Here is a 20,865-nt window from a genome sequence, read left to right on the forward strand (position 1 = left end):
GGTGTTTGAATTTGAAGCTAAGCATCTGGAGCAACATAAAGTAAACATGGAGGCGATAAGGGAATGGAAAGAGATTGCCACTAAGTCGATGGAGAGATTAGAATACTTGGAGCAAGGACTGATGGAGCTGGAGGGGAAGATGAGAAAATGACTTTGGGATTGTCAAGGCATGGACAACAATTAAGGAGGAAAGCTGGCAAAGGCTTACTTATTGCTGGACATGCGCGATTTAGGAAACATGATTGATGGGGCCAAGAGAGCCAAGCATGGAGAAGGTCCTTCAGGGACCAAATCGATTAAGAGGAGATGTTCTTAACTGCTTTTTAGTTTAGATTAGATTGCCATGTAATAAGGCTTAGTGCCATTAGTGACTTTATTATTATTATTGTCGATTAGTGAAAGATTTGTTTTGGCTTATTTTCACACTAATGAAATGAAGCAAATGTTTGCATCGATTTTCTCCAAGTCTATGTGTCTCTTAGGCCTACCTCAGGCACAATGAGGTCCCCCAAATTAGGACACGAATTATTGCATGACTTTAAAATTAGGACATGTTTAAGTATTGCAAACACTCTTTTGGTTCGTGCATACTGGCATAATCAGCATACCATACTAGATCTAGAGGTCCTCTACCTCCTCCTCAACCTAGCAACCCGAAAAGCAAAGGCAAGGGAAAAGCGAAGATGGATGACATAAGTGGTATTCAGAAAGATAACGCTACCGCGGTAGAGAATGTTAAAACCTCAGATGGGAGAAGTATGCTAGGACATAATGAGTTGGTCTTACGTTTGGAGCAGAAAATCGTGGAGCTAAAGGGCGAGCTTGAGCAGGTCCGAAATCTGGCAAACCTTTCCCTTACTCTCAATGTTCCCGACATCATCCAACAAAACCCAACCACTCAAAACCAAACACCACCACAAAACACACAAAACCATAATCCACCACCCATAGCTCTGAATCCTCTCGCACCGCACCAGTATCATAATACCACGCCTCTCTAAAATATTAACTCACCACCAGTGCAAACCCCTCAGCAACACCACCATCACCCAATTCAATACCCACAAACCACTACTTATCACACTCCCCAAAATGCACCACAACCTACTCCCGATCCCCAATACTAAACCAACGATCATCCATATACCCAAGTTCTAGGAACTCATAAAACAAACTCGATATATGTGGAAACCTTACCCCATACCCCACAACAAACCCTATACATACCTGAGCCGACTGAGAAGGAACTGCTCATTCGTAACATGGCAGAGGAACTGAAAAAATTTACAGGGAAAGCCTAGAGTGTTAAAGGTGGGAAAGGCGTTGAAGGTTTAAACTATGAAGATTTGTGCATTTATCCAGATGTAGAACTAGCAAAGGGTTACAAACCTCCCAAGTTCGAAATTGTCATGCCCCGACCTCAGGGAGAGCAACAGGCGCTCAACTGAGATAACTCCGCCGAGCAAGCGTGCTAAATTTCCTTCTACCCAACTCACCCATAAATAAAGAAAAGGTAAACTTCATTTATTAACACTAAGAGGGTTCATGAACAACACTAATTCCATCATCATTAATTACTCCATTTATAAAGTCTCAAAAATACATACACTTTCATTGTTGAAGTGGAATATGTAATACACATACGACATTACTATCTTGACCTTCCCATTACCAATACACAACTCAAACCATATCTACGGAGCCTCTAATAGATACAAAAGAGTACAATGATCGTGCCGGCAATAAGGCTCCGGCTATACCTCAAAATATAATACACAGAGAACAAAAGATGCATGACCCCGAAATGAAGTAGGGCTCACCAAGCCAACTTTGAAGAGAGTGTACCGCTATCACTGGTCAATTCCCTCGGCTGTGGAACCACCTACATCCATTAAAGATGCAGTGCCCCAGAAACAGGGACGTTAGTGCATGCCGAATAGTACTAGTATGAAAACCAAACACCTATGCAAGGACTTGGAAATACAACATGAATATGACGAACAATGGTAACAATAAAAGGTTTAGTTATCCGTTAAAGCCATAGCAAATTTATTAAGAGCTTTCAATAACATTTATAAACTTTTAAGTCAGGGATCCTCTAAAACTACCTTTACATAAAGCGGCCCTGCCGCCTCACCCCAATATATGCGGGAGGAGGTGTATTCACAATACCAGAAACTCTACACAAAGCGGCCCTGCTGCCTCACCCCAATATATACGGGTGGAGGTGTATTCACAATACCACAACTCTACACAAAGCGGCCCTGCTGTCTCACCCCAATGTATGAGGTTGGTGGTGCATTCACAATAGCACAACTCTACACAAAGCGGCCCTGCCGGCTCACCCCAATGTATACGTGTGGAGGTGTATTCACAATGCCACATTTCGGATTCCCAAAATGATAATAGTTTGTACAAAAGAATTCCCTTTCAGATCAACCATTTGGCACCTTGGTCTTGGCAAGTGTAAAATTATAAGGTTCATCAAATGAGAAATAAGTTTTTAATCACATTGATTTCATACAAGATCTTCTTCCCAAAAGGGGTATAACATAATTAAGACAAAAATAGAGAATCATTAACACGCGAGGGTTCTAACACGTTATGTCAATCGGAAATCAATTTTACTAGTTTGAATATCCCACATCAATATCGTTCCATATTCGAACTTCACACGATGGAGTTTTGTAAGAACACGGGAATTCCAATACCAGAAAAAGAGTTTAGCCTTCATACCTTGCTTTTTTCCTTAATTCACTACACAGTTCCGAAAATCCTAGCTACTTCGATCTATTTAGTGACATAGCAAAATTGAACACAAATTAGGAGGGAGTTCATGGTTCCAGCTCATTCGAGCATTTTATCAAACACTAGTTGTGTATTATGAGTTAAAGGTCCTCCTGTGGTGGATTCCTCTATTTCACTACCCAAAGTCTACCCAATTGAGCTCAACAATCTTCCCACAACCCTAGATAGTACATGCATGCATAATGAACAACTCCCACACCCAAGAATTGCTTGACTTATTACCTATTTTCAGTTAAATATCAAAATTAAAGGCTAGGGCTAGAATATTACCTTTTTGGTAGAAGACCTTGTGAGTTACCCTTGTGAAATCCTCAAGGTTTGAGAAAAGATTGATGAACAAATGACTTAGAAGTACTTTTTCTCACTTTAAACCACCTTCCTCTCTCTAAAATATAAGTTTGAACCTTCTAAAATGATCCTTAAGGTTGTTTTATAAGAATGGAGTCGGGTTTATAAAACTAGAAAAATGAAGCCCCGATGCAGATCTACGGTCGCATATGCGACCGTATAAAGCTTCTGCGGTCCGCAAAGTGGGCCGCATAATGGCCCTACGGAACTGGGCATTTCTGCATCACTCTGCAACCGGTCTGCAATTGCATAATGCGCAGCAAAACTTCCCTACGGAAATTTTCATGATGAGTCTGTGATGGTTTGTGTAGCCCACGAAATGATTATGCGGCTGCATAACATAATGATCCAAAAATTTGCCCAGATTTCTGATTCAGTCTGCGGCAGATCTACAATCCACAGATCAGTTCTGCGACCGTAGAATAGACCACAAAATTGCCCTACACTTCTATAAAGTTTCTACAACTCCCCAATGCATTGTTCAATCATCAACGCATAAGTGTACCTCGGCATCACGAAACCCCGGGTTTTAGGTAAAATTTTACGGGGCCTTACAGAAATGTTCGATGGCACTAGTAATCTGAAGGTGCATCTAAGAACCTATTGTGACAAGCTTGTATGAGTGGGTAAGAATGAACAAATCCGCATGAAACTGTTCATGCGAAGTCTTTTAGGAGATGCCCTATCTTGGTATATTAGTCAAAACCCGAAGAAGTGGGCAAATTGGGTAAGTATGGCCTCAGATTTCATGGACATATTCAGGTTCAACACAGAAAATGAGCCAGATGTTTTCTATATCCAAAACCTCAAGAAGAAGCCGACAAAAACCTTCCACGAGTATGCTACTCGTTGGAGATCGGAGGCAGCAAAGGTAAGTCCAACACTTGAAAAAGAACAAATGAACAAGTTCTTTGTTAGAGTTTATGAAAGGTTGATGGTCATCGAGAATCACAAGTTCTCAGACATCATCAAGTTAGGAGAAAGGATAGAAGAAGGAATCAAGAGTGGGATGGTGACTAATTTCCAGGCGCTGCAAGCCACAAATAAAGCCTTGTAATCAGGAGGTATCTCAAAGAAGAAAGAAGCGGGTGTTGTGATGGTAGCCCACGACCCTAAGTCTCCCCTCACATACCAAACACCTCCACCCGCATATCAACCCTCACCCCCAAAATACCAATACCCTACCACCACCTACCATACCTATAACACTCAACCTACATATTACTATTCACCTCCACCTGCCCGCCAAAACTACCCAAAGCCACGTCCAAATTTCAACTGCAGAACTCCTAGACAATACACCCTATTTCCGTTGTTGCTGTTGAGAATCCTTAATAGTGGGTCAATCCCAACAAAACTTGTGCCTATTATCTAGGCATGAAGAGTGTCGCATTTTAAAAGACAAGATTCAGATACTGATCGACACTAAGGTTATACAAGCAAAGGAAGCCGCACCGAATGTTCACAATAAACCTCTCCCGGATCATGGGGGGACGGGGTGAACGTGATAGAAACTGATGAGGAATGGGATCAAGAATGGTCCATCGGACTCATTCGAGAGGGAGACACTCCTAAAACATCTCCGGTAACCCTCACGCAAGTTGTGGTACAAACCCATGCACCATTTGAGGTAGAGGTAGCTACACCCTTCACTGTAATGGTAGCTCCCACACCATCTTACAAGTCTGATGCCGTCCCATGGGATTATGTTGCGGAATCAAGAAGAAAGGGAAAATCCAAGATGGAAGAAACAGGTGCCGCACAAGGTATGACTAAAACTGGCAGAGTTTAAACACCTGAGAATCTGGGAGGAACGAGCAAAAAAGCTTCACCTAAGCCGCATGTTGTTGAGACAGGTACTGACAATCTTTGGAGGAATATAAAAGCAAGGGAATACTCTGTTGTTGACCACTTGAAAAAGACTCCCGTTCAGATATCCATTTTATCATTGTTGCAAAATTCAGACACACACAAGAATGCCTTGATGAAAGTGTTAAGTGAAGCTTATGTACCCGCCAGCATCACTAATGGAGAGATGGCTAGCATGGTCAGACAGGTACTAGAGAGTCACAAAATTACTTTCCATGAAGATGAGTTACTGCCAGAAGGGTTGGGCCACAACAAGGCATTGCACATCATAGTGCAATTTGAGGACAAGTTCATTGCCAGGGTCCTGATAGATGGAGGTTCGAGCCTGAACATATGCTCCCTGACCATTCTGAAATGATTAGGTAAATGCCTGCATGAGATATGGATGGGAAGCATGAATGTGAAGGCATTTGACGGATCTCAGAGAGCCAATATCGGAGAAATCAACCTTGATCTACAGATGGGTCCGACTTGGTTTAATGTTGAGTTCCAAGTGCTAGATATATCTTCTACATACAACCTATTATTGGGATGACTATGGATACATGCAGCTCGAGCAGTGGCTTCTACTTTGCACCAGGCTGTGAAGTTTGAATGGAATTATCAGGAGGTGATCATTCATGGAGGCGAAAGCAACCCTATCTACACCAACCAGAACGTTCCAGTCATCGAAAATAGGAGGAAGTTGGGCGGAGAAACATATCACTGCATTGAGCGGGTTAACGCAACTAAAAAGGATCGATGGTGGAGAAACAAGATAGAAAGCATATTGTTATGGATGGGATATGAACCAGGCAAGGGTCTTGGCCGAAAGCTTCAAGGGATCTCAAAACCCGTACAACCACAGTATCATGGCACGACCTTTGGACCCGGGTATGAATACACCATGCAGGAGTATCAGGATTGGATACCACCATGGCGCACCAATTACTACCCGCTGGAATAACCCATACCACCTTTGCACCAGACATTTCGTCAAGCTGACATGATGTGGGGATCCGAGTTAGATGAGATTTTGGCTGGTACGAGGAAGTTGTTTCTAGATGAGGAAGACATGGGCTGCAGTGTAATTGTAGAGGAGGAGGAGGAAGACCTTACCAATAACTGGACCGCTACACTATCCCGGGCTCGCCGAGTACCTAGGTAGTGGCAAAATTAACATGACTTGTTTTAATGGAGGCGAAAGCAACCCTATCTACACCAACCAGAACGTTCCAGTCATCGAAAATAGGAGGAAGTTGGGCGGAGAAACATATCACTGCATTGAGCGGGTTAACGCAACTAAAAAGGATCGATGGTGGAGAAACAAGATAGAAAGCATATTGTTATGGATGGGATATGAACCAGGCAAGGGTCTTGGCCGAAAGCTTCAAGGGATCTCAAAACCCGTACAACCACAGTATCATGGCACGACCTTTGGACCCGGGTATGAATACACCATGCAGGAGTATCAGGATTGGATACCACCATGGCGCACCAATTACTACCCGCTGGAATAACCCATACCACCTTTGCACCAGACATTTCGTCAAGCTGACATGATGTGGGGATCCGAGTTAGATGAGATTTTGGCTGGTACGAGGAAGTTGTTTCTAGATGAGGAAGACATGGGCTGCAGTGTAATTGTAGAGGAGGAGGAGGAAGACCTTACCAATAACTGGACCGCTACACTATCCCGGGCTCGCCGAGTACCTAGGTAGTGGCAAAATTAACATGACTTGTTTTAAATTGTTTTGAGCATTTAAGACATTTTTCGAATTTTGTTTTGGAATAATTACTCGAGCCATCGAGTCGTACTTGTTGACAGTTTTAAGCTTTACTAATGCATTATTGCTTTTTTTATTTATTATTATCTTTCTACATTCTTTTCAGTGTAATTATTACATATCCCGATGAATCTACGATTTTGAAATATAATTAGACAATGCAACATAAGGACAGTTATTCAGAAGATTTGGAAGATGATATAATACCTGAGGAAATTGTCAAAGAAGTAGAAAATTTTGAAAACAAACCGAAGTCTAATTTGGAGGAAACTGAGGCCGTTAACCTAGGGGATGCTAAAATAGTCAAAGAAACTCGCATAAGCATTCATCTATCACCATCAGAGAAGGAAGAGTATATCTGGTTCCTAAAGGAATATGAGGATATTTTCGCATGGTCCTACGATGATATGACTGGGTTAAGCACATCAATAGTAGCTCACAAGCTATCTACCAATCCCATGTGTCCAATAGTAAAGTAGAAGCTCAGAAAATTTAAGCCAGATATGAGTCTTAAGATAAAAGAGGAGGTCACCAAGTAAATCAAAGCCAAGGTTCTTCGAGTGCTCGAATACCCGACCTGGTTAGCCAACATTGAGTCAGTTCTGAAGAAAGATAGGAAAGTTAGAGTATGTGTCCATTACTGATATCTGAACAGAGCAAGTCCTAAGGATGATTTTCCATTGCCTAACATACACATACTGATTGACAACTGCGCCAATAATGAACTCCACTCCTTTGAGGATTGCTTCGCAAGATATTATTAGATTTGGATGGACGAAGAAGATACAGAAAATACTGCCTTTATCACACCATAGGGAATATATTGTTACAAAATAATGCTGTTTGGTTTAGAGAACGATGGAGCAACCTATATGAGGGCCATGACGACTATCTTCCACGATATGATACACAAGGAAATAGAGGTGTACGTCGATGATGTCATCATCATAACCAAAAGGAGTTCAGATCACATAGCATACCTGAAGAAGTTTTTCGACCGACTTCGAAAATATAATTTGAAGTTGAACCTCGCAAAATGTGCCTTTCTAGTCCCTGCTGGGAAGTTGTTAGGTTTCATTGTCAGCCGATGTGGTATTGAGTTAGACCCGTCAAAAATCAAAGCTATCTAGGACTTGCCACCGCCAAAGAATAAGAAGGATGTGATGAGTTTTCTAGGATGCCTCAATATATCAGCCATTTTATAGCACAATCAACGGTGATATGTGAGCCGATCTTCCAAATGCTAAGGAAAGATGCTGCAACAAGTTGGACTAAATAATTCCAGAAAGTCTTCGACAAAATCAAGGAGTATCTATCTAAATTGCCCGTGTTGGTCCCTCTAGAACAAGGAACACCTCTGTTGCTTTATCTGTCCGTGTTGGATGGAGCCTTTGGCTGCGTTCTGGGACAACATGACAAAACGGGAAGGAAAGAGCAAGTGATATATTATCTGAGCAAGAAGTTTACACCTTACGAGGCCCGGTATTCTCTGTTGGAACGCACCAGTTGTACTTTGACTTGGATAGCCCAGAAGTTGAGACATTATTTCTGTGCGTACACTACATATCTCATATCAAGGATGGATCCACTAAAATATATCTTTTAGAAACCCATGTCTACGGGTAAGTTAGAAAAGTGGCAGATATTGCTAAGCAAATTCGACATCATCTATGTGACTCAGAAGGCAATCAAAGGGCAAGCGTTGGCTGATCACTTGGTGGAGAATCTCATAGACGGAGAATACAAAACATTGAAGGCATATTTTCTATTTTCATTCCTTTGGCAAAAAGATTCAATTTTTATGGTGAAATGAGCAAATGTGAGTGTGTATATGCCTTGTTGGAGAGTGAACAAGTTACTTCTAATGACATAAATATAGAAGAAGAAAACTTCCATTTGTATTCGAATGAGTTGACTTCTCTTGTATTTGATCTTGATGACTCGTATGCATGTTTATGTGATAAATTTGTTGAGTGTGAAAAGGAAAGTAAAGTTTTTGATGCTAGAACTAGTATTAATTGCTTTACTTACATTATTCCTTCTTTTGAATGAACATTCTCGTTGGATTTCGCTAATGCTTCTATGAGAAAAGGTAAAAATGTTTCTTTTGGTATTTTGAGTGACAATTTTGAGTAAAAAGAACCTAATTTTATTGATTATTTTGTGAAGGTTCAACAAGAGAAAGTTGCTAAGGGTAAGAAAGGCCTTGAACTAACACTTTGGCATACTTTTTGTCAAGATCTTTTTCTTTTGCCCAAAAGCAAGAATGGTATGTATGTATGGCTTATGCTTTTCTTGTGCCATTGAGGTAAATACTCTTAACTTTGAGTATTATGATATTCTTTATATGATAATGCATGATGAGCTTGGCATATCTCTTAAGTTGTCATGTGAAGTTGTTGTAAAGTGTGTAGATATTTGGGAATTAAAATTTGTGTTTGACCCCGAAGTTATTTCTTATCATGGTGAAGTGTCTAACTTTGTATTGAAGAGTATGATTTTTGTTGCTTCTTATGGCACTTGGTTATACCATAAAAGTGTGTACTTGGTTGAGGATTTTAGAAGATTGTGGTTTTGTTGGAAGCATGCAACTTTACACTCTCTTGATTCTTCTCATGAGTATTATTTTTATTATAGTCATGTTTGTGTCATTTGTGTTGGAGATGTGTTCTATATAGATTATGAGACTTGGCTATATCATAAGAGTGTCACTTTGGAGTGCAAGATTGTGATATTTGATCTTTTATCTTGGACATACAATGCTTTGATTGTGATTGGATTAGTACTTATGCTTGCCCATTTCTTGGTTTTGCATGGCCGAAATTCGAGGAAGAATTTCTTTCAAGGGGGGAGGATGGTACGGCCCAAGATAGTCAACACATGCTTTGGATGTCAATTGATAGATACTATCGTAATTGGGAGGCTATGTGTGTAATCAGCCATCAAATGAAGACTACATGTAATTGGAGGCTATACTTGTAATAATTGACTACACTTGGTTCTTTAGAATTAGCTTAGGGGTATTTGGGTCATTTGTAGCCAAACACCCACTCTAATATAAATAGCCCTTAAGGCTTTTATTTTAGGTAGACTTGATGAATGATAAACTTGAAGACATGAAAGTCTCACACTTTATCCTTATCTTTTAATTAATGCATTTAGTAGTGAATCTTTAATTGCTTAATTACTTTATCCGGGTTTTCAAGAGTTGTCTATCTCTTGAGGATTTCATAGCTTAGGGTTACAATTGATTGAGTTATAGAGGTAATTAGGCTTCATATCCTAATTGGTTCTTATTCTTCCAATCAATTGTAGCTCTAACTCTTATTTTTATAGCTTAGGGTTATAATTGATTGAGTTCATAGAGGTAATTAGGCTTCATATCCTAATTGGTTCTTGTTCTTCCAATCAATTGTAGGTCTAGCTTTTATTTTTGATTCCGTGTGTTTTGCTACATCTGTGTTTTCATTCATAGTCTGTATCATAATTGCTAGTACAGACTCTTGTTTAGCTTTTAGTTTATATTCAGATTTCCAGCTTACGGTCATACTTTAGTGCGCTTTACATATGCTTTCCAGCCTACATACTTTGTACATATCGTACTCACGTCCCTTTCAGTGCGTTGTGTTTCATGTCACGCGGTACATATAGATCAGTGCTTGAGACATATTAGTAGGCCATCCACCAGTTGTTGGAGTCACTCCGCTTACTCCCGCAGTTGCCTATCTATTGGTATGTGTACAATCAACTAGTTTTGGTATGGCAGGGCCCTGTTCTGTCCAGTACTTGTTCAATTCAGCACTCCTAGGGGCCTGCAGATATGCACTTGTGCAGTTAGTATGTTTTCATATATCAGCTTGTGTTAGCCTTGTCAGCTTTCCAGATTATACAGTTCTTATCAGCTATCCTTATGCTGGTTCAGTTTATATTCATGATTAGTAGATTTACAGCAGGTTTAGTGATGATCGACACTTAGTATAGGTTATCAGTCGCGGTGCTAGGCTAGGTCATGACAAACATGGTATCGGAGCAGTTTAGTCCTAGGGTGTCTACATGTCGTGTCTAGTAGAGTCTTGTTCAGGAGTATGTTGTGCGCCATACTTATGAACATGTTGCTACTGGGCATTATAAGATGGTTGTCCTTCCTTCTTCTCTAGATTGTGTAATAGATCTATGTGATAAGAATTCAGCCTCCTAATGAAACGTTTTAAATATAGTGATGCCATCGAATAGACTCACAACTACCTAGAAGGGCAAAGCCATTGCTCGCCAAGGTACTAGCAGAGTAGCCCTTGAGTTAGATGAGCATGAGGAGTGCAGATACGAGGTTCCATCCGATGCTTCACAAACACCGTATGTTCATGGAGAGGTTAGGGGTGCTCCAGCTACTGTACCTTCGGCTACTCAGGCCAGACGACACCATACAGGTCCTTTGGGTGACGATACGGGTTCTAGAATTCGTGATTTTCTCAGATTAGAGCCTCCAGTTTTCATGGAAACTAGTAAAGCAGAGGATCTTAGGGATTTTCTAGATAGAGTAGCCAGAGCCCTTAGAGTTATGCATGCCACAGATAGAGAGTCAGTTGAATTGGCAGCATATAGATTACAGGATCTAGCAACAGGTTGGTATACAATTTGGGAGATGTCTAGGGGAGCAAATCTTGCTCCAGCTACATGGCGAGAGTTCTCAGAGGCAGTCCTCCGCCATTACTTACCTAAAAAGACACGTAGAGCACGATTAGATTAGTTCTTGACATTAAGACAGCGGTATGAGTGTTGCAAAATACTGTCACGCCCCAAACTCAAAAAGCGCCCAACCGAGTGAACCCGGTCAAGCAAGCCTGTTAGACGCTTTCTACACAACGCACCCATGATCAAGAGAAGACATAATTTTGTTAACTAGACAATAGGGAGATCATGTACACAATACTAAATCATTTCATTAGTTACTTCACTTTTAAGTCTCAAAATACACATATTCTTATAGTTTGAGTGGAACAAGTGATCAAAACACAACATAACTCGTTTGACTTTTCTAGCCCCCATGTACAACCCATATAGTGTCTACGTAGCCTCTAAAAGATTAAAAAAAGTGTTATGATAGTACCGGCAACAAGGCCCCAGCTATACCTCGAGATGTGATGATAATATGAACAAAAAATACAATACGTGACCCCGGGATGAAGTGGGGCTCACCAAGTCTACTGGGAAAAGGATGTACCACTATTCCTGATCAACATTGCCTAATATGGAACCACCTGCATCCATTTAAAGATGCAGCGCCCCGATAAAAGGGACGTTAGTACTGTCGAATAGTACTAGTATGTAGAACTAAACACCATCTTAATAGAATGAATAATAATACAAGGGGGAATAGTCAAGAATTCATTAAGAGCTTCAAATAGTACTAGAACATCAAGTTAAGGATAACATAAGTTTTCAAGTCAATTTCCATGTTGTTAGGTTGGGTAATCTTTAATGCAGATATACCATAATTCACAATACCACCGTATTCTTAGACGAAGTCCGATTACAACCCTATCGGCTAGGTCGTCTCATTTGAGACATCAACCATAACCACAATTTTATTATAATTTACAGTACAGTCACCACCATGTGTGCGGCATGGTGTCTGATCACGGGCCGATCGGCTAGGCCGTCTCACCAGAGACATTAACTTTTTTTAGACAATCATCTCACATCATACTTCTTTCATATCCTTTTGATTCATTGGCACTGGTGGCACTAATTATAAAGTCATTCTTGGCACTTGGTCATATTTAATAATTCCAGTTCCTCTTTCAACATTCAAACATCATTATCATTATCAACAACAATAAGGCTTCCCATTCAAGACATTAAATTCACATATGAACAACTTGGGAATGTTAGGCACATAGAGGCTTTTCATACAATTTGGCATAACAACCTTTATTTCGATCTTGACTTGAAGTCTTAACATTTTTAACACATATTCCATGTTTTGAACACATTCTCAATGATAAGGTGATATGATAAAGCATTTACAATACATATTGAGCATATATCTTTAAACACAAGTACATTCGGAATAGCCAATTCTATTATGATCAATTTGGGACTTACACCAATTACATGAACACCGTGGGATTCGATTCTAAGAAGAAGGGGGTTTAGCCAACATACCTCAATTAAGCTTCCTTTAAACTCTAAAACGTTTCGGAATTCTTTGCAACTTTGATCTGTTTAAGAAATATAACAACGTTGACCAAAATTAGAAAGATAGTCATGATTCTAGTTCATTTGAGCACATTATCAAACATTAGGTGTGCATTCATATTTTTAAGGCCCTTTTGTGAAAGATTTCATCATTCCCCAACCCATTCTCTACTATGTTTAGCTCACAACCTTTCCACATTCTTTGATAACACATGCATGCAAGATAACAACTCCCATACCCAAGAATTGTCTTGCTAATTACCCATTCTTAGATAAATTTCGAAATTAAGGGCTAGGATGTAGATTCTTGCCTCTAGGATGAAGACCTAGTGAGTTTTCCTTGTTAATCTTCAAAGATTCGAGCAAGAATTGAAGAACAAATTATTGAAGATCACTCTCCCATTCTAGGGCACTCCCTCACCCTCAAAATATCAGATTTTAGCTCAAAAATGGTACAAATAGTCTATTTAACGAAGTAGGGTCGGGCTATAAAAACCCAAGAATGAAGCTCCAGAACAGGGTACGCGGTCGCATATGCGATCGCATAATGCTTATAAGGTCCGCAGAATAGGCCGCATAATTGCCCTCCATAACTGGGCAAATCTGACACAGTTTGCGGTCATTATGCGGCCCGCAGACCTGTTCTGCGGTCGCATAATGCGCCATAAAACCTCCCTCGAAAAAATCTCAAAGCTCGATATGCAATCAGAGTGTGGCCCGCGAAATGGTTTTGCGGTCTCATAATGGGCCGCGAAAATGACATCAAAAATGGCCCAAAAGACTATTTCATTCTGCGACCATTATGCGGTTCACAAAGTGATTCGGCGGTCGCATAGTGTGCTGCAGAAGTGCATTTCTTCTGCCTATTTTTTTTTGGTTTACTTTCTAGTGCATTGTTCAATCCAAAAAGACCAAATTATACAATCCTCAAACATGTAAGCCCAGTTCAGCACCACGAAACATTATTTTTCCTTTGCGAAATCTTATGAGGCCTTACATTCTCCCCCACTTAGGATCATTCGTCCTCTAATGAGGGTCAAAATCTATTATTAGCATCAAATGTGGCCTAACTTTTAATTCACACTCACTAGTAGTTTCAAAATTTGGCTAACTCCCTAAATTTCCAAAAGTTTCGCTAGAGTCTCCCTTGTAACTGGGCCTATCCACCTACCAGAGAATCCTAGAAACACATCCTAACAACATATACATAATCCAACGACATAACATAACACAAAGCAACACCAACTGTGGCCTCACAAGCAATATATTACCATAAAGGAACACCCTTAACGTTAATTTGTACAAATGATACATAATTCATAGAAGTTAACCCTTAGAATTTTCATAGAACACAACATTATAAATACATGGCTATTCAAACAAATAAGGATACTTTTTCTTCATTTCTTCCTTGGCCTCCCAAGTAGCCTCTTCAACCTGTTGGTTTCGCCATAGCTCTTTTACGGAGGCAATTTCTTTATTTCTCAACTTTCGGACTTGCCGATCAATAATAGAAACTGGAATCTCTTCATACGTTAATTCCTCATTAACCTCAATAGTCTCAACCGGAACAATGAGTGTCGGATCTCCAACTACTTTCTTCAGCATAGACACATAAAACACCGGGTGCACTAATGATATCTCAGGTGGTAGCTCAAGCTTGTACGCCACCTCATCGATCCTCTGAATGATTTTGTACATACCTCGGACTCAATTTACCTTTCTTACCAAATCACATTACACCTTTCATGGGGGAAATTTTCAAGAATACCCAATCATCTTCTTTGAACTCCAAATCCCTATGACGAACATCCGAATAGGACTTCTGACTACTCTGAGCAGTCTTCAACCGCTCCTTAATGATCTTAACTTTTTCCATAGCATGATGTACGAGGTCTGGCCCTATCAACTCTGCTTCCCCAATCTCGAACCACCTAATGGGAGATGTACATCTCCTTCAATATAAAGCCTCGAACAGTGCCATCTGAATGCTAGCATGATATCTGTTATTGTAAGCAAATTCTATGAGTGGAAGATGACCATCCCAGCTATGCTTGAAGTCAAGAACACAAGCACACAACATATCCTCGAGCGTCTGAATAGTCTGTTCTGCCTGCCCGTCAGTCTGCGGGTGAAAGGCTGTACTAAGATTCACCTGAGTACCCAAACCTTGATGAAATTTCTTCCAAATATTAGCAGTGAATTGTGCTCCCCGATCAGATATGATGGAAACTGGAGTGCCATGCATCCTAACTATTTCTTTGATATACAACTGAGCATACTGTTCCACTGTGTCGGTAGCCTTAACCAGCAAAAAGTGTGCTGATTTCGTGAGTCGATCCACAATCACCCCAATTGAGTCAAACTTGCGCAGAGTGCACGGTTGTCCTACCAAAAAGTCCATATTAATCATTTCCCACTTCCACATTAGAATTTCTATGTTTTGTGCCAACCCACCGAGCTTTGGTGTTTGGCCTTCACTTGCTGACAATTTGGACATCTCGCCACAAAGTCCGCTATATTTCTTTTCATATCATTCCACCAATAGACTTCCTTATGATCATGATACATTTTTGTATAGCTTGGGTGCACGGAATACCTGGAACGATGAGCCTCGGTCATGATTCTTTCCCGGAGACTATCTACATTTGGAACACATAATCGCCCTTGGTACCTTAGTGTACCATCATCCACAACAAGAGAAAAAGTCATGGTCTTATGTTTATGAATCCCTTCTTTCAACTGTTCCAACAATGGTCGTTGTGTTACTTCTCCTTTACTTCCACAACAAGCGATGATTCAGCCCTATTTTGTACAATTACCCCACCTTCACTAGAGTCCACAAGACGAACTCCTAAACTAGCCAACCGACGAACCTCCTTGGCCAACAACCTTTGCTATGACTCCAAGTGGGCCAAACTACCCATATATATTTGGCTAAGAGCATCTGCCACAACATTAGCCTTCCCCGGATGATATAGAATATCGATATCATAATCCTTACATAACTCAAGCCATCTTCTCTACCTTAGATTCCGTTTCTTCTATTTGCAAGCATATAGAAGGATCTTTTAGTAAATGAATATGTCCACCTGCACCCCATACAAATAATGACGCCAAATGTTTAATGCAAAAATCACAGCCGCAAGTTCTAAGTCATGTGTTGGATTGTTCTTTTCATGATTCTTAAGTTTCCTAGAGGCATAAATGATCGTCTTTCCACATTGAATCATTAGTGGAACATCTATATCACATTTCTCTTTCATATGACCTCATAGGAATTGAGTTCTACAAAAATTTCCTTGATACAGTTACAATCTTATTAGTACTTGCAACTTGTTTTTCCAAATTTCTCAACAAAAGACATTACTAGGTCAGTTTTCTTATAGGACCATATGTTTCAAATGAATAACATCTACTAGCTTGCGCCACACCCTGATAACATCAACCTGCATGGCATTGCCTCAAATGTGAAGTAACATCGTGCTCAGACCTTTCCTAGCCACCCTCTTTCCTCCTTATAAGTCTTATAGGATTTTAAGAAACCACTCTACTTTCCTTGTGAACATTCTCATGGTCCCTCTTTACTGCTAAACACTTCCCAAAACATAGATCAACACCCTTCGTATATATTCAATTCAACAAAAGTTATTGGCCCGAACAAGGCCTTTTCTGAATCTTGAGATCCTCCTAAATTCTTCAACGACGATTTCTTGTTTTCCTTATAAGTGTAGGACTTAGTCCACCTGATTCCATCCTCGATGAATAACTCACCTTATTTCCAGTATTGTAGTCAGCAATAGTGTTTCCTGGTATTGCAGCCTAAGAGCTATCATGTTAAACATGTTTGGTTCGTAACAAGTGTTCATCCTCTCTCAATCTGTTTCAAACATTTTCTTTTTTTTCCTTTGGGTAGATTGTGTTATTTTCTCCCTCTTTGATCGCCCTTTGGTCTAGTCAATAGGCTGGCACTATATTTTCTTTGTGACTGGAGCATTCATTCCCATCCCATTTTGCCCTTAATTCATAGTTGAGAGCCTTATTGTGCCACACACTTATCTGCCTCCCATGAACTCGTAGTATCATTGTGCCTGGTTTGTTGAGTTTATCACACCACCACTTCATTACCAGTAGTCTCCCTTTCCAATGTAATATGTAGACATGAACTCCCTCTAAATCTTTTAGTTGATATTCAGTGTCACTCAAGTCGGTTGCATTATAGTTGATCCTTTATATTTTCTATTAACACTTTTCGCCTCATTCTTCCTAGTTAGTGAATAGCTATGCGCTCTTCCATACATTATGTGGTCTTTTCCCTTAGTTGGGAATTCATCCTACTCGCCTCTCGACTGTTACATCATGCATTTTCGTATGTTAAAGTTTTTTCTTGACTTAATCGACCTAAAGTTCGGGAATGAGATTATTTTGAGATTATAAGCATAATGCTATTTCAAACAAGTGATCAGTAAATTCGTGAAGGTGAGAGGTAAGCAAATCGAAGAAAAGCAATTTCATCAAAGTTTGACATTTTGGGATAAAATACGGCCCGAGCTAAAATACCTAGTATTTATGGACTAGTGCCATACAAGGTACCACATGACCATAATAGTAAGGTGTACAAAGTGTGTTAAAAGTTAGTAGTATTTTAAGTAATTTGAGATAATTCTTAATTATATGGATAATCAGGTAATTATTAATTTTAGTGGGAGAGTATCACTTCATTAAGGTGATTGGTGGTTAATTATTGGATAAGGATAACCATCAACGTGGCAGACCTTGTATTAGAAGATGGTGACTCTTAAAGTCACATAAAAGGTGGCATTTCAAGAGGTATTTGAGTGGCTAAAGAAGGCCTTACCAAGTGGGTCCCACACCACTATAAAAAGGGACTTTCCTAAGATTCATTCATTCATTTTCTAGGAATGAATTCATACGGATCAGTTATTACAACTTCAAAATTTCATAGGATTTATTATATTGTGTAATAGCAACGAGATTTGCAATTCTAAGAGAGCACGGTACAATCTTTCTCAAGAACATCAAATGGATTTTTTTTCCTACTCCGATCCGCCATTACATATTGTCGCTATTGATGTGTGTTGGAAGGATTATCGAGAAAGTCGGCTCAGGTATGTTAAGGATAAACCTTTCTTCATTTTGGCATGATCCAATAACTACATGTGATTTATAACGAGGCATAAAGAGAAGTTCATACTCCCGTATTTATATACATTATCCTAGTCTCATAAATTACAGTATTCTCCTTATCGGGACTTCATATTTAATTGAGTATTGTCTTCTTCCAGTCAAGAGAGCAAAGAGCCTATATATACAGTATTATAATATTTTTATTACCATCAAGCTATAATCGATGGGAAGACCCCTATTGGGCAACCTCTAATCAGATGGTAAGTTATATACCGAGCCTACTATGGCCAAGCGCCTATGAGCGAGCCCAGTTGGTCGAGATATAAAGCCTAGTCTGGCCGAGCGCCTATGAACGAGCCTACTATGGCAGAGCAATTATATATATACCGAGCCTTGTAAGACCAGACAACTATTTTACTTAATATATTGAGAGAGTTGAGTCAGTATCAGCAGGTGAGCATATCTTCAGATTATCATTGACTCCCAGTTACTTTCAGTTATTATATTATCAGTTCAGTTTCAACTTTCAATAAATTGCCTTACATACTCGGTACATTATTTCATACTGACGTCCATTTTCTGGGGGCGTTGCATTTCATGCATGCAGGTTCAGACATATAGATGGGTAGACCTCCTTATTAGGTGTTGCCCGAGTTCAGCTTGATGGGTTAGCTCCATGCCCTTCGGAGTTGCCGGGTCTAGAGCTTTACGTACATCTTTGTATATATGTATATATGTTATGAGTAGGTCGGGGCCCTGTTCCGATCATAATATATCCATCAGTAGAGGCTTGTAGACATATCCTGTCAGTTAGTGCAGTATTTTGGGCTTGTAGGCCTTTTATGTATATTTTGTTGGTGTGCCAGTTGTAGTAGTTATGACGGCCTTGTCGGCCCAGCATTATATTGATGTTTAGTCAGCATTTGCAATTATCTTGCAATGTGGCCCATGGCCAAAGTATGACATTAAATGTTCAAAATCCCTTAGTCGCAAGTTGGTACGCAAGGATAGGTGAGGCACCGGGTGTCGGTCTCGCCACCCAAGTTCGGAGCGTGACATCGACACTTGTTGGGATATCCGTGGGAAAGCGTGTTCATCCATGTATCACTTAACACTTCCTTGCTTGTTAGATTCTTAAGAGACTCTCCATCAAGTCCAGATGAACTTTTGGGTTATTATAACATCACATTTATATCTCCCACTCGTTCTGTCTTTCTTAAAGCTTTGGAACTTTAGCTAAATCACAAATCCGTGATTAACTCATTCTAAGAACTTGCAAGCCTTTCACATTTGATCTGTAGTACTTCCTTGGGTTCCATTGTCCCTGACACTCTAACAAGTATAAAACCCTTTTGCAAACCTTACTCTTAGTTTCTAGTATCGTTGACCATGTCATGTATATTGTCACGTACAAATAATTTACATTTCTTAACCTTCCACATTATTTTTGTTCTAGTGGTTTATCATTTGCATATCCTTTCAGAGAATCATGTTATCCCTTACCACTTTTCTAGACTACACATGTCTTCAACAAAATATCCAAACATTATGGCTACATGGCCCTACTCTCGTTTTATTGTACTTAAGTAGCCTCACCATGGCCCTTCCCTCCCCACTTGAGGTGAATGTTTCACATTTCGACACAAATCTTGAATTTAGCAATTTGAGGGATACATGTTTCACATCTCTAGTCCTCTTGTATATGATTGACTATTAGGGAGATTTAAGTCCCCATGGTATTAACCTCATAAGTTTTCTACTCTTATTCAGCCACACAGGCTTGGGATCCAAATCCCTCGCGTCAATAATCTTTTTGGAGTGTAACACAACTTTGCACATTCCTGTGATTTTTATAACATTCATATTGCTAGGGTCTTCTCATTGTGGGTTCAATTGACTCTCCTTTCATAACTTCTTGTCTCCCGTGAGAGACCTACACATTTATCATTACTCTCCAGGCCGTGCCTTTCATATATCAAGTGCCTATGTAACAAATCCTTTTTTTTACATCTTAGAATCATATACATGGTTCCCATACTATCCACATATACTTGTTAAGCTTATGTATCATTTATCACGTCAATGCCTTGTTGGAGGTGAGTAATCACTTCTAGAACTCTCTCATATAAAGTATACTCATGGTACTATATACTTATCTTATATGGCCATACCATTCATTCAACATGATACATGTGCCATCTATTTAATATTCAGGCCTTTACCCATTTGTCATGTCATATGACAACATTACTTGGAATAAACAAAAGAGCGTTTAAACTTACCTTGGACCTCAACGCACGAGTTAGAAGACAATCTCATAGTCAAACTCTATCGCACGATCTAGAGTGTTGAAGAAGGGTAACATTCCTAAAATGTCCATGTAGCCTCCAACTTATAGATGTGGTCGACGACACACCGATAAGAAGGACTCTACTAGACACAGCTCTTAGATATCCGAGGATACTTTAAAACCTTAGGCTCTGATACCAAGTTTGTCACGCCCCAAACTCGGAAAGCGTGACCGCTGCCTAGCCGAGTGAACCCGGTCAAGCAAGCCTATTAGACGCTTTCTACCCAACGCACCCATGATCAAGAGAAGACATAATTTTGTTAACTAGATAGTAGGGAGATAATGTACACAATACTAAATCATTTCATTAGTTACTTCATGTTTAAGTCTCAAAATACACATATTCTTATGGTTTGAGTGGAACAAGTGATCAAAACA

Source organism: Nicotiana tomentosiformis, chromosome 5 (genome assembly GCF_000390325.3).
Source record: "Nicotiana tomentosiformis chromosome 5, ASM39032v3, whole genome shotgun sequence".
NCBI classification, from domain to species: domain Eukaryota; kingdom Viridiplantae; phylum Streptophyta; class Magnoliopsida; order Solanales; family Solanaceae; genus Nicotiana; species Nicotiana tomentosiformis.